General features: G+C 47.0%; 1 non-coding gene across 1 annotated transcript; it reads right to left on the reverse strand.

Annotated features, from left to right (window-relative positions):
- Window positions 1–271: 271 nt before the first annotated feature.
- Window positions 272–415, reverse strand: LOC120093429 (small nucleolar RNA SNORA48). The gene has a single exon (XR_015623602.1). It is a non-coding gene; the product is annotated as a small nucleolar RNA SNORA48 (small nucleolar RNA).
- Between the last annotated feature and the right edge of the window lie 14,435 nt (window positions 416–14,850).

Raw genomic sequence — 14,850 nt, forward strand, 5'->3', positions numbered from 1 at the left:
GCTGACAGGTGGGCCCCTGAATGGCGTCCTCCGTTAGCACAGGACTGTGGATAGCATAGTGGTCCGCAGGTCTCTATCTGTCTCTTCCTCCCTCTACTATGGTACATGGCAGTAGGTGGGGCACATGTGTGTCTATGGCCCACTAGTGCTGAGAGACGGAGGGCAGGTCTGTGGTACCTTTCCTAGCCCACACTGCGTGGCATGGCAGATCACAAGTCTGTCTGTCTTCTTCCTTTTTACTGTGTCGCCAGGGTTTGATTCGATTTGATTTTTATGAGTCCTTGGCATAAGACAGCTTTGGCCACCAAGCCAGGCATCAAGCTAGGACGAACAAAGGACTGCCATGTGCTATGCCCCTGACTGACAGAAGGACACCACCACCAACAAGATGTCTCTTTGCCCATTGCCAGGGGGTTGTGTATGTTTTTTATTTTATCACATGTAAAATTTTTGAAATACATGTGCATGCATTTATGGGTCAACAGTTAACAATTTTCACCTCCTCAACTAAGTGGAACCAGTCCTTCATTATTCTTGTTCTTCTTCTTCTTGTTCTTCTTGTTCTTGTTCTTGTTCTTCTTCTTCTCCTTCTTCTTCTTCTTCTTCTTCTTCTTCTTCTTCTTCTTCTTCTTCTTCTTCTTCTTCTTCTTCTTCTTCTTCCTCTTCTTCTTCTTCTTCCTCTTCTTCTTGTTTTTCTTCTTCATCTTTCTCTTCCTCTTCCTCCTCTTCCTCTCTCTTTCTTTTCTTTATCTTCCTCTTCTTTGTCTTAGTCGTTTTCTTCTTCCTCTTCCTCTTTTCCCTCTCTCTCTCTCTCTCCCTCTCTCTCCTCCTTTCCCACTCTCCTCCTCCTCCCCTCAACTACATCTCCCAGTACATCTCAGGCTTTTGCACCTAAGCTCTAAATGGCACCAGAACAGACAGGGCACATGACGTCTTAGGAGGCTGCCCTAGGAGTTTTGCAGATAACTCTCATGTCAAAACTGTTCCTGGTGAGATAACAACACTCACATATACTCACCCCAGATAGGGAATCCACAACAGACCAAAATTACAGATACCATCAAAGTCTAGCTTGGTAAACCGATGAGTTTTGTTGGGGTTACATGTAGGAGTATGGGTGAGGGGTTCCTTACAGGAGCAGAAATGACCCACAGGAGCTGCATCACCGAAGCCCACCCCAACATGAGTGAGGACCTGGGGCCCACTGCAGCCTGCAGGCCGCTCAGCAGGTCGGAGGGTGTCTTTTCCTGGTGTCAGAGGCAGGCAGGCAGCTGTGCTGGTTTCTGCTTCTTCCAGGCCGCCAGTCTGCTCTCTGAGTCCTCTTTGCAGCTTTTGTTCTTCTGAGAGTCTTCTTTGGAGCTTGATTCCACTTACTCTTGCAGAGAGGGGTCTAATCTGGTCAGTGTCCTAAAGCTCTTTGGATTTGTTTACCTCTGCTTAAGGAAGCTTCCGTGCAGGATGGAAGGAGGAAACTGTTACACTGCAATCACACACACACACACACACACACACACACATATACATACATACATACACACACACACTCACACATACACACACACTCACACACACTCACACTCACACACACACTCATACTCATATACACACTCACGTACACACACTCATACACACTCACGTACACACACACGTACACACACAAGCACAAACACACGCTCACACACACATATACATACATACATACACACACACTCACACACACACTCACACTCACACACATACACACACACTCACATACACACTCACGTACACACACACTCATACACACACTCACACACACAAGCACAAACACACAAACACACACTCACACACACATATACATACATACATACATACACACACATACACACACACAAACACACACACACACACTCACACACACATATACATACATACATACACACACACTCACACATACACACACACAAACACACATACACACACATACACACACACTCACACACTCACGTACACACACACACTCACACACACATATATATACGTACAAACACACTGTTCAGGGGCAGCTCTACAAGATGGTGGGATGAGGATGTGTCTACTTGGGAAAGTGTGGGAAGGCCACCTCAAAGGACATCAGCCCATCTTTCCGTGAAGGAGAAATAGATACTTTCTGTTGGAATGAAAGGGTAGATGACAGGTTAGACAGCGGGATGGCAAAGACTCAGAGGCATGATGGACATCTGGGAGGTAGCATGCCCAAGCAACATCAATGCTCTTCTTGCAAGCAGTGTACGGGGCACCTCAGCCTAGCCTGACGCCTTCATAGCTCAGAGTCGGGAATAAAAGTACATTTATGCAGTGGCTCCCGGCATGGTTCCAGGGGCTCATTCAGTGTCTGAAATGACCTGATGGAACAATTCCCACTTACACATGAGGAACAGAGGATAAGAGATGGGGAAATGAAATAACCCATGATGGATATTACAACTGGCTGGCAATATGACAAGGGCTGAGTAGTCAACAGACTGACTCAGGAATCTGCTATGACATATTGCTGCCCATGAGGGAGAGAGATACGTACTGCCTTTCCCGTTGGGAAATACCAACTTGCTGGCCTACGTCATATGCCTATCCCTGGGACCAATCCTGTCAGGTCCTCATGGTGGGGAGGGGGTGGCAGAGCAGAACAGAACATTTCACATCAAGGTAGCCAGGAAGCATGGAAACCCAATCCTGGGCTGGCTGGCTCCCTGCCCCACCCCACCCTTTATTCTGCCTAGGGTCCTAGATTATTAGATGGTACCATCCACATTCAGGGGAAGCCTTCACCATTCATCAATCCTCACTGGAAATGTCCCCACAGGCCTCCGCAGAGATGCGTCTCACCAGCCTAGGCCCATCTCCATCCAGTCAAGATGTCACCCTCTCCAAGTCCATATAGAAAGTTCAAAATCAATACAATTCAGGACTGGGAAAAGCCAGGCATGTGGGAAGCCTCCCTGAGCACACGTGGGGGTGGCTCAGTACAAGGAAGGAGGATGGAGACCTTTCGTAGAGGCGGTGATGTTCTGCCCTGTAATTGTTTAGATCCGGCCCATAACTATTCAGTAAGCCAGACACCGGGGCACTGTTCTAACGTGTGTGTTTTCGCTTTTATTGACTTCTCAAATTCTATTTAGGAGCAGAAACATTTAAAGTAGGAAGAAAGATTCGCCAGGGAGTTTTCTTGAGCCAGAGAGGCAAGAGGACTTCTCAAGATGAGTTCATGCCTCATGTCCTGTAGGACAAGTGCAGTTAATGGTGAAAGCGGAAAGATAAAGAGGCATCTCTTGTTTCTGTCGTTGAGCTTAGCGATCGGTTGCTGGGGGTTCATTCATTAGCATTATAAAGTAAAAAGAAAGAATTCGGAGCACAGAGAGCCCTGTGCAAGAGCCAGCTTTTTCCAACTAGGCAGACATTTAAGGCTCCACCTGCCACTGCCACTGCCACTGCCACTTTGAGGATGGCTGGGTGTCAACAGGGTTGGTAAAGGGTGCCGGGGGATGGCCCCCTGTACCTGTCAGGTTCCTGAGACCTTGGCTACATTTTAATGAGCACGGATGCTCTCGAAGCCTCTTCAATGCATGCGCACGCTGCCGTCGATGCAAACGGTTCACACTTTTCTCTATTGTTTTATTAGAAACTTCAAAATTAACTCAACATTATGACAAAAAGCCAAGCCAAGCCACAGGACAAAGTCCTGCTTTGTTTTTGAGTCGCCCGTGTAACACCCCCAAGTGTGTGCTTGCCCACTCCTGCCCTCCCCCGGCCCCCCTCAAGGAGCCTCAGTGTATGAATTACAAGCCTTTTTATTTCCTCCAGGTTCTTGAAGAGATATCTGGGGATGTGGCCACCAGGAGGATGTGGGGCACGGCATTTGTGAACTTGGTCTGGCTTCCCAGAGGGACAGGGGACTAAGAAGCAGACCTGTTTACTTTGCTTCCAATAAACCCCCCCAACTCCTTACTTGTTAAATAAGTATCATTGTGTAGTGATCGCCTGTATGTATCGGGTGCCTCCCAATGGCCACACACAGTGTGGGGTGCTCCCTTCGCCTTTCACAGCTCACCGCACACTGCAGCCCTGTCTGTGCTTCATGGCTGAAGAACCCAGGCTATCCTGCGTGCACAACCCGCCCAAGGTCTCACAAAGAGAAGACAAAGATCTGTGTATCCCCTGATCGGGGGGAACTGGGATCTGATGCCTTGCTGTTTGAGTCCAGAAGCTGCACGTGTTACACCAGCCTTTTAATTATTACAATAACTGGTACTGGCTTCACAATGAACCCCAAGGGACTCCCTAAGCAGAAGGGACTCATTATAAGATTAAGGGAGGCAGGATGTGTGTCTCTGACCTCAGCGCTAATGCCAGGCCTCCACTGTCTGGCATCAACTCAGAGACCAACGTGCTGGGGCTTCTGAGCCATGAGCTTGAACTTGGACATTAAAAACCCTGAGAGTCAAGCCAAACTGGCCAAATTTGATTTGCATCCCAAAACCAAGCCCTGTTTTTACCACGGCTCTGTCTGTCGAGGAAGCTTTTGTGGGAGGACATGCAGCTTCAGGCGCAAGGTGGAAGGGCCGTGCCACAACTGGCTAAAACTCCGATCACAGGGACGCAGGTCTATGAAGATGAAGCGGATGGCTGCAGGTGCCTTGGGACATGTGCTGGCTAGGGGTGTGTCAGTTTGATACAAGTTAAAGTCACCAGAGTGGAGGGAGCCCTGATTGAAAGAAAAAAATAAGCCTCCATAAGATTGAGCTGTGAGGCATTTTCCTAATTAGTGGTTGATGAGAGAGGACACAGTCCACTTTGGGTGGTGCCATCCCTGGGCTTGGAGGTCCAGGGTTCTATAAGAAAGCAAGCTGAGCAAGCCATGAGGAGCAAGCCAGTAAGCAGCACCCCTCCATGGCCTCTGCATCAGCTCCTGCCTCCAGGTTCCTGCTTTCTTTGCGTTCCCTGTCCTGACTCCCTTCAGCGGTGGACTGGGATGTAGAAGCACAAACAAAATAAACCTTCCCTCCCCAACATGCTTTTGCTCATGGTGTTTCACCACTGCAATGGGAATTTTAACTAAGATGTGACGCAACTGAGATCGGCCCTTATCTGTGCCTTGTAATATTTTGGAACACGTAGAAAACTTGGAAAACACGAACCTGCAGAAACTTAGTTAAACCCACAGCCAACCTCAAGAACAGGCAGACAAAAAAAAAAAAAAAAAAAAAAAAAGCAAGTTTTAAAAATTTAAAATCACTAGTCTTATAAAAATGCTCAATGGGAAGTGTGCGATTTGATTTGTTGAGAGCCATTCTGAGGGGGCTGACTTTTTCCTGCCACTCCAATGTGAGTCTCTCCTCTTGTCTTAGCGTGTCTCCTGGGGACAGCCAGGAAACAAACGCCTTCAGCATTTTGTCATTGAAAATGCAGCTAGAAAAACAAAACCCAGTCTCAGCGTTCAGGCACTGGCTAGACTCTGGTTTTGATTATAAACATTAGCAACTTTGAGGGTCTGGTTTGAAGTCTAGATGTGAAATTTAGGCAGACAGAGAGCCCGGTGCTTTGTAGAGCTTGCTCTAAGAAGCTTGGGCAAAGGATGCACCCAGAAGATCCAACTCAAAACCAAGGCTAGCCCCTGGAGGAACTGGCTAATTAGTCTGAGATTGTTTCCATTAAACCAAAGGAATTCAAGTCTACTAAATTAACAGCCACATAGGGATCCCACTCGACTGTTCTCAATTAAGTTGGAAACATCAGCTTGGTAACCATCAACTTCACAAGTTGGGAATCTTTGCCAGAGATGAACACCTTCCATTTTTCTTAAACCAGCGACAGCCTTTGATAATAGATCCAGCCAAATGAGTGTGTGTGGAGAAGTAGACATGAACTTACCACTGGACTCAAGGGAGAATTTCAGGCCTAGGCTGCAGCCAGGTATAGCTAAGACTTGAAACGTGAGGCTGAGCTGAGAGACGTCCACACAAGGAAAGCAATCTGTCTGTTTATGGGGTCCATTCCCAACTGATGGTGAAAGTTGATACTATACTATCAGACTGGCCTCAGGCTCCTCTGCCATTGGTAGCAGCTTTATGTCACCGAGGTCAAAATACCTGTCATGCCAATATCCAAAGACTCTTATGCACTCTAATCTCCTAGAGACATAGAATCTTTCTGTAAGATTTGCATTTTTAAGTATATGCCTATGTATGTGTGCCTGAGTCCGTGCCCCATGTGTGTGCAGTAGCCCTCAGAGACCAGAAGAGGGCGCCAGATCCCCTGAAACTTAAGTTACAGGCCCCTGTGAGCATCTGATGTGGGACCTGAACTGGGGCTCTCTACAAGAACAGCGAGCATTTTGTACGTAACCAACAAGCCGCCGTCGCTCCTGCACCAAGAAGCATAATGTTTATGGAAATGGACAAAGTCTTCCAGTAACTGTAGCCTGGGTATCCATTAGGAGTCAGTCAGCAGATTACACTGCAGGGCCGATCGGTGATTTGTGGGCTCTGGGAAGACTGCTATCCCTTAACCCATTCCCATTCTGATGACTCCCGTCCAAAGCTCAGTTTGCACAGCTCCATGGCCTTATGCTGGGGCTGATATTAAAGCTCTCCTCGCGGACACTTGGCTGTTACTATCTACCAAGCAAGCCTGGCACTACGGAAACTACAGAAGTGGCCGAGTTCCGATCCTAAATCTGATCTTATCATCCAGCTAAGCCCACACATCCTTGAGTTTCAACTCTGAAATATCTCCTTTCTCTACCACACCACTCAAGACCACATTCTCAGCGTCATGGGTTTTACAAAGACATAAATGACTAACCCATACTTAGCATGTTAGTTCTTCAAAAACCCTCCGTATTAGATCAAGACACAGAGCCTGAATGGAAAAGTATCCGGCTAAGGGGCTTTCAGGAAATAGCTGGTTTCGTGCCCCAAACTCTGTTTTATGGTCTATGAGCAGATTTTTTTTTCTCACTTTTTTTTTAAATTTTAGTTAGCATGGAAAATAATGGCCTTGGTTGTCACGTTTTCACACGCGTGCCATTTACTTTGCTTCTGCTCTTTCTCACTAGCCCCCTTGGGCCTTGCTCTGCCCTCTGACTGGTCCCTATCTTGCAAGCAGTTTGACTCCAGCCCCAGGTGTCCAAAACCACTCCCAGTGAGCTCCTATCTCCTTAGTTTTGTATATATGGGTAGCCCATGACTTATGAGAATCTGTGAAGCCATCTAGACATGAAAAGATTATTCAATCTCGTTACGGCTACAAGTGGTGTTTTTCTAGGACTTTGTCCCTGTTGCCCAAGTTATAGAATTTATTAGCATGTGCCTGCTCCTGGATTTCCTTCTTGTAACTTATGTAAAATTGATGGTAGTATTTCTGGTTTAATTCCTGATTTTATTAATTGTAGCATTTTTTGTTATTTTTCCCCCCTTGGTCAATTTAGCTTTAAAAAAAAAACTGTTAATTTTGTCAATGTTTTCTAAGAACCAGTTTCTGGCTATGCTGATTTTCTACTTTGAGCATAATTTTAATTATGCAAATGAGGGTATATGCATGTGAGCACAGGTGCCCGAAAAGGCCAGGGCACCTCTTCTGAGCTGGAACTCTAGGTGGAGCCTAACATGGGGGTCAGGGTGCCAGCTCAAGTCCTGGAGAAGCAGCACTCGGTCCTAACCACTGAGCTATCTCTCTGGGTCCCTGGTCTCCTAATAATGCTTCAATTTCCTCTTACTTTTGGCTTGTTTTTGTCTATATCCTTTTAACAATGTCCTAAGTTTGATATTTTTCATTTTAAAATGTATGTGTTAATGCTATTTTTTCCCTAACTGCGCCCCATTCGTTTTGTTACGTTGAGTCTTCATTTCTGTTTCTCTCCAACTATTTTCTCATTCCTTTTTTTTATTTATTTTTGACCCTTTGGTCATTTAGAAGTACACTGCTTGATTTCCAAATGTTTCTGAGTTTTCTAAATGCTTTCTTTCTAAAGTCATTGATTGTGATTAGAAATCCCACTGTCCGGTAATTCTTTTTTTTTTTTTTTTTTTTTTTTTTTTTTTGGTTCTTTTTTTCGGAGCTGGGGACCGAACCCAGGGCCTTGAGCTTCCTAGGTAAGCGCTCTACCACTGAGCTAAATCCCCAGCCCCCCACACCCCCCGGTAATTCTTTTAACTTAGTTGGGCTTCTTTTATGGGCTATTGTGTGATTTACCCTAAAGAATGTTCCATGAGTACTTGGAAAGAATGTGTTCAGGTGGAGGCCCCTAGAGGTGTACATTCAGTCGGTCTAGTGAGTTTATAATTCTTTTATTTCTATTCTGGCTTCTTCCTAGTCATTCTACTCTCTACAATTTAGGGGATAGACAATCTACTGAGAGGCAGACTCCTTCCGCCTGGGTGCTTGTGCTGGGACAGTGCTAATTTTCATGGCTTTGGACTGAGCAGAAGCATCAGCTCTTCCTGAGTCTTGCATCCACTGACTTTGGACTGGAAGGCACTTGATTGATACTCTAGGTATCAGATGGGAGTCTCAGCTTTGTCCTTCCTGGGTCTCCACCTCACTAACTGCAGGTCTTGGGATTTCCCAGGCTCTGTAACTGTGTGTTAATAAGAAATATCCTATTGACCCCAGCTTCCTGGAAAACCCTAGTGTAGAGGGCATTAGAAGGGACACACGGGGACCTATAAGTCAAACGTTGGAATGCCACATCACATGAATGTTGTATGTAGCAGTGATTAGTACACTGCCACCCCATGGGGAGGAGAGACGGGGAAGCCTCTGCTGCCGCTGGCTGTAGCTACGATCCTCTCAGTGTGGGTCTGCATCCAAGCTCACCCCGAACCTACAGGTTCCTGAACTTGCCTCACTGGCTGTATGGGCTACACTTTTCTCAAAGGAAAAAAAAAAAGCCACGTGGCTTTTCTGTAAATTCATAATAACAAATTGTGACCCTGATAAAATAAGTTGAGTTCAGTTATTTTTAAGTATCCCTGCTTAAACAGGCTATTCCCCTTCATTGTATCTTAACTCTAGAACTGAACTATATGAAGACTGGCCTATTGACCCCCTTGCTTACTGGCTTTTGTCCTGATAGAAAAAAACCCCACATGTCCTACACGGTAGGTGCTGAGGTAGAGGAAATTCATTCAATGAGAAACAGGCACTCTCTGGGAGTGGTTTCTATAACACCAACTATTGATGGAGCTCAAGGTCAGGTTGAGGTGAGACTGCTGGACCTTTAACCCCCAACTATTCCAGGCCACTCTTGGGAGAAATGCAACTTCAAGTAAGACAGTGCCCATGAAGGGACTTGGTTTGGGGATTCCAGCGTCAAACCCTTGACAGACAAGGGAGCCGTGGTGTATTGCAGCCTTCGTCACCCCTCCAGGTCTGCAGCCCCTCTGATCATCTCCACTACACATCCCCAAGGCTCCCTTCTGAGACGGCTAATGGCAAATGTCTTCCCTTATGCTCACAACTGGCATCCACAGTGGAAGGATACATCTCGCCAAGACACAGATACTACCAGCAGCTATTACTACAACTCGCCTATTAAGAGATGGTTTATGGGGTTGGGGATTTGGCTCAGTGGTAGAGCGCTTACATAGGAAGCGCAAGGTCCTGGGTTCAGTCCCCAGCCCCGGAAAAAAAAAAAGAAAAAAAAAAAAAGATGGTTTATGCTGAGTAGAACTTTATGGACATGAAGGTTGGTGGTGGTGAGGGGAACCTTTCCAGGAATCATTCCAGCTATACCAAGCACAAATAAACAGCAAGTGTTGCTACACTTGGCCAACTGGCTCAGACAGAATCTAAAGAGGAAAAGTTATTAGTTAAGGTTGAAAGGAAGCTGGCAAGAAATACATAGCCCGGGGCACCTTCGTTGAAGAGCAGAACTAAATGTCCTTTCAGTTAGCTTGCTTATGCTACACAATGACCCTATTCCTCATCCTTCTCAGTCCTACGCCACCTCTGGTTCCACACTCTTTCCTGTCGCTCTCTCTTTGCACCTCGGTTTCCACTATCTACCTCACCTGTCCCATGAGGTGCCATGCTGGACACAAACAGCATGCCAATCAGTCCTTCCTGGAATCAGATTCTCCTCCTTCAACCACACAGATCCAGTGGGGGATGGGGGGCAGGCCTTCTGCCTTTAGAGGTATGTGCTTGACCCAGCCCATTTCTGAACTGTTTTGGCTTGAAACTAAGGAAAGTGAGGAGACTCCTGGTTAATGAAGAGAGATGTAACGCCTGCTCTGTTGTTTGCTTTGCCTTCTGAGATGTTTAAGAATATCCTGAAGCCAATGTGCACAGAAACAAAGAGGTAGAGAGACTATGCACAGCATAGCATCACCCTCTGTCTCCAGGGATCCCCAGACAACCTATATCTTCAATTGCTTGGAGGTCGTCTACGGCAACCTTGATCCTTTGACCCCAAACTAGGCGCAGGTACACCTCTGTCCTCAGAGTTTTAATGCATTCTAGATACACAAGGAAGCGAGTCACCGGGAGGACGTGCCTTCAGTCTCTAGGCCAGCACATTCTCAAACATGAAGGTGGCTATCAATCTTAAGACTCCCCAAGGAGTCTTATTCAGTAGCCAGATACCCTAAACTGGAAGCGTTTCTTCCATGCTTCCCTCAGCCAGCATGTCTGCCAAGAGGCTCTGGTATGAGAAGGATGCTGCATCACCAGGTACACCCAAGCAGGCACCACTGAAACACGAAGGGCCCTGTTTACACGGACCATGGTGGGCTGGATCCAACCCTCCCGCTCCCACTCAGAACCGAACCCTTAGGGTCTTCTTATTGTTCATATTTGATGTTTATACTGCTGGAGGCAGATCTTTAAGAAGTTGGGAGTGGCATGAAAGGCCCCACACTGGCTGCTAAGAGAATATAGATCAGCAACCCTCAAATAGTCAACCCTCCACCCACACACTGACGTCACTGTCCTGTGGATTGCTTTCTTCTCGGGCTATGGGATCACACCATGCTGCCATGCTGCACAGGTCTAATTCCCATCCTTTCTGCTGCTAGCGTTTTATCCTTCCTTTTGGTGTGTTACTATAAACTATGTAGAACCCAAAGTTCAAAGGGATACACACACACACACACACACACACACACACACACACACACACACACACACACACATGAAGTTTGAATTTAAGATAACATGAAGACCTTTTCCTCTGCTCTTCCAGGACTTTCCAAATTAAAATACCCAGAGTTCCTTGGTGGTTTTTCAAAAGATGAGTGCCCCTCTCTTGATAAATCAAGGAGCAATATAAGACATCATCATCACTAGTCACACCTAACACAGTTCCCAAGTGTCTCTGCTGATTGACAGAGATCCTGCCATTGTTCTGGAGGCCCTCCTAAGGCTCTGGGCTCCTCTGAGACCTCTGAGGATTTTTAAGGTCATAAGATGGGACAACTCCCAAGCCCAATCTAACCAGAACTGGAATCCACCCTTTTAGTAGTCAGGTCTTGAAGCCATTAGCTCATAATTTCCATCCGACTGGGCATTTTTAGTCTGTTGTAGAGTTTCCTTTCTGGGCCAAATCCAGGTCGTGCTTTGCCTGATTGAGGAGGATGTGAGGGGAGCATTGTAGAGATGCAGATTTGAGAGTTGGAGAGATGGTGCCACAGTTAGGGACACTTGCTGCTCTTCCAAAGGACCCACATGAGACAGTCCATAACTGTCTATCAGTCCAGCTCACAGGGATCTGATGCTCTCACATGGCTTCTGTAGGCACCCACACACATGTGTTATACACTCACAAAGACACACACACATATAAATAAAAATCAAGTACATCTTGAAAATACAGAAATGCAGATTCCCAAGGCCTCCCATCTCCTGCACCCCAGCCTGTTCCCTTCACCCACTGAGATGAGGGTCTCACACCTGATGAGAAGCTAAGGATGGCTTGGCAGGGAGGCTGGGAAGCCACCTTCAGCTTACAGAGCAGCCTGACAACCAGAGGCCTGAATCACACTCAGTGAAGCCTAGGTTATAGAGGCCAGTTTCAGTTTGTTCCTTGGGTCCAACGGGTCTGCGGTCACCCAGTGTGTGTGGTGGTGGTGGTGGGGTTCCTGTAAAAGTGCCAGAGGTGCGTATTTAACAACTGCCAACGAACCACGACTGAGCTTCTTTAGAGACACAAAAACAGTATGGCTGGTGACATACTCTACCTCCCAACGGCCTAGTCCAGAGAAGCCGGGAGAAATGCAATTTATTCTAAGGGGCTTGACTGCCACTTTAAAAACAAGCACTAGGTTGGCCTTCCTGCTTGGACGCTTCCATGTACCTGAAGAACCTCGGGGTCGGTGTCGCGTCTGTGAAGCAGCTGTAAGAAGGGCAGCTCAGGAGTCAGGCTGGGGCCCCTCCTTTCTCACTCGGACGCACTCCAATCCTGCTGCCACCAGGGCCCCGAACCCCCCCCCCCGTCATTATACACCTCCTCTATCTTGTCAGCACTTTAGGGGGAATGTCGACACACTTAGAAAGCCACTAGCCACCAGACTCTAAGCCACGCAGTTTCTTTCACGCTCTTTCATTGGACATGCAAAGTTCCGTGGTTGACAAGTTCGTCTAGGATGCCAGGGAACCAGAGAGGCATAGAGAGGAACCCAGGTACGGAGTTCGGGTCCCTGGTGAATCTCTCTCAGGTCGCTTGTGGTGGCTTTTGGCAGGCCATGTCAGGGCGGGTTAGTACTTTCTGAGAGATTTGAGCTAAGTGTCTTCTCTGCTTCAGCCAATAGGAGCAGGCTCCTGTCCTTCCTCCTGAAGCCATCTTGACAGTCAGTCAAGGGGATAATCTTAGTACTCAGGGGAATTGTGAGTTAGACGCCAGCCTGGGCTGCAGAGCAAGCTCAAGGACAGACCCCAACCACATTTGATCACTATATGTAGTCACTATATGATATGATGCTCCAACCCGTGGATGTGCCTTTGAGCTCATCCCAGTCAGTGGGTAGAGACATGTAAGAATTGTCAGGCCATGGCCTCGTTAAAGCAGGACTGGCTATACAAGTCCAGGAGCTTCTGGGGCCCCCTCTTTGCCAGGTCAGGGTAGGGCCCAGAGGCTGTGCACCCCAACAAGTTCCCAAATGCTGATGACGGTTTGGTAACCCACTGGGCTGCATTTTTCTGGGAATTCTGCTCAGTGAATTTGCCCGCTCCTGCCTGTACATCCTGCCACTGGCTGTGCGCTCACACAAGTTGCCTTCCTTTCCCCCTTACATCATGGTTCTGATACCCTGAGCCCCCAGCATGGCTCATCTCACTAGAAATCCCCGAGTGAGTTTGTGAACTGGAGAATTCTATCGCACCTCAACAGTCACAAGACTCCGGTTCTACACAAAGGGCAAGCATCATAGCATAGCCATCATAGCATAGCTGCCTCACCTCAGCAGACAAGACTGACTCTAGAGCCAAACTCTGGGGATGGGAGCACGGAGAGTGGGGAGAACAGCTTGACAAGGGGTCATCATAGACATTAATCCTCTGTCTGAGGGACAGTTGGTGAAGCTCTTCTCCCATCCTGTGGTCTGTCTCCCTCTTCAGTCTAACAGTTCTCATGTGTTCCCACTTGTTGATTATTGGTCGAATATTCTGCCAGACCTAGACCCTGGTCAGAAAGTGTTTACTGATCCTGCATCCTGGAGAGTGTTCACCAAGCCTGCATCGTGGAATGCACACCTGTCTTTTTCCTCAAAAGTTTTGGAGTTTCAAGTCTAACACTAAACACAGGAGACAAACAAACAAATAAACAACCCAATTTAAAAATGGGCTACAGAACAAAATGTATGCTTCTCAAAAAGGAGAAATACAAATGGCTAAGGAGTACTTCAAATAGTGTTCAACATCTTTACTGCAGAGGAAATGGGAACTAAAACTACTTTGAGATGCTGTCTCATCCCAGTGAGAATGGCTGAGATTAGGGTGACAAGTGACAGAGAGAACAGAGACCCTCATTCATTTCTGGCGAGCGTGTAAACTGGCACAGGCACTGTGGAAGTCACTGAGGCCGGTCCTCAAACAAGCAAACAAACATCTCCAGAACTAAACCGACCCATGAGGCCATTCCTGGGCACACACCTGAAGGGCTTGATTGCTTCAGTATTGCTATAGAAGCTCATCCATGTCCACTGACGATCTAACCACAACAGCTAGGGACAGGGAACCAGTCAGAACACCCAGCAAGTGGTGGCTAACGACAATGTGGTGCCTACTAATAATGACATTTTGGCCAACTGTAAAAAATTAGAATTATGAAGTATGCAGCTAAATGGGTGGGGCTGTTAAAGAATTATACTGAGTGAGTGACCCAGACCCAGAAAGACTAACGTCACGTTCTCACTCAAGTATGGATTCTAGCACTAACTCTTCAGATTTGTTTAATCTGGAGCGCCAATGGACACCAAGAAACTAGAATAGGGCACTGCGTGTTGGGGAGATCCCGGAGGGATAGGGGAGCAATGGGCATGAGAAAAGAATATTTCATTACGACAACAATAAAAAGCAGATCAATACCTATTGTTCAGAAAGAAAATAATGTACCACTTGACATCCTGTGTGGAAATATCCAGATGGGAATCAGAATAGAACAGAAACTGAAAAGTCTGAGTGTGGTGATCAGAGCTGGTATTTGTCTTCAATCGCTGTGCTGCTGAAACAGAACGCCAGAGCCTGGTTCACTTAGGAAGAAGGGAAGTTTGTGTTACACCGTTGTTCTGGAGCCTGGGAAATCTAAGGTGGGGAGTGCAGCATCTGGAAAGGACATTTTGCTGCATCACTCCACAACAGAAGGGTGGGAGAGCATGT

This window comes from Rattus norvegicus, chromosome 6 (genome assembly GCF_021556685.1).
Source record: "Rattus norvegicus strain SHRSP/BbbUtx chromosome 6, alternate assembly SHRSP_T2T, whole genome shotgun sequence".
In the NCBI taxonomy this organism is placed as follows: domain Eukaryota; kingdom Metazoa; phylum Chordata; class Mammalia; order Rodentia; family Muridae; genus Rattus; species Rattus norvegicus.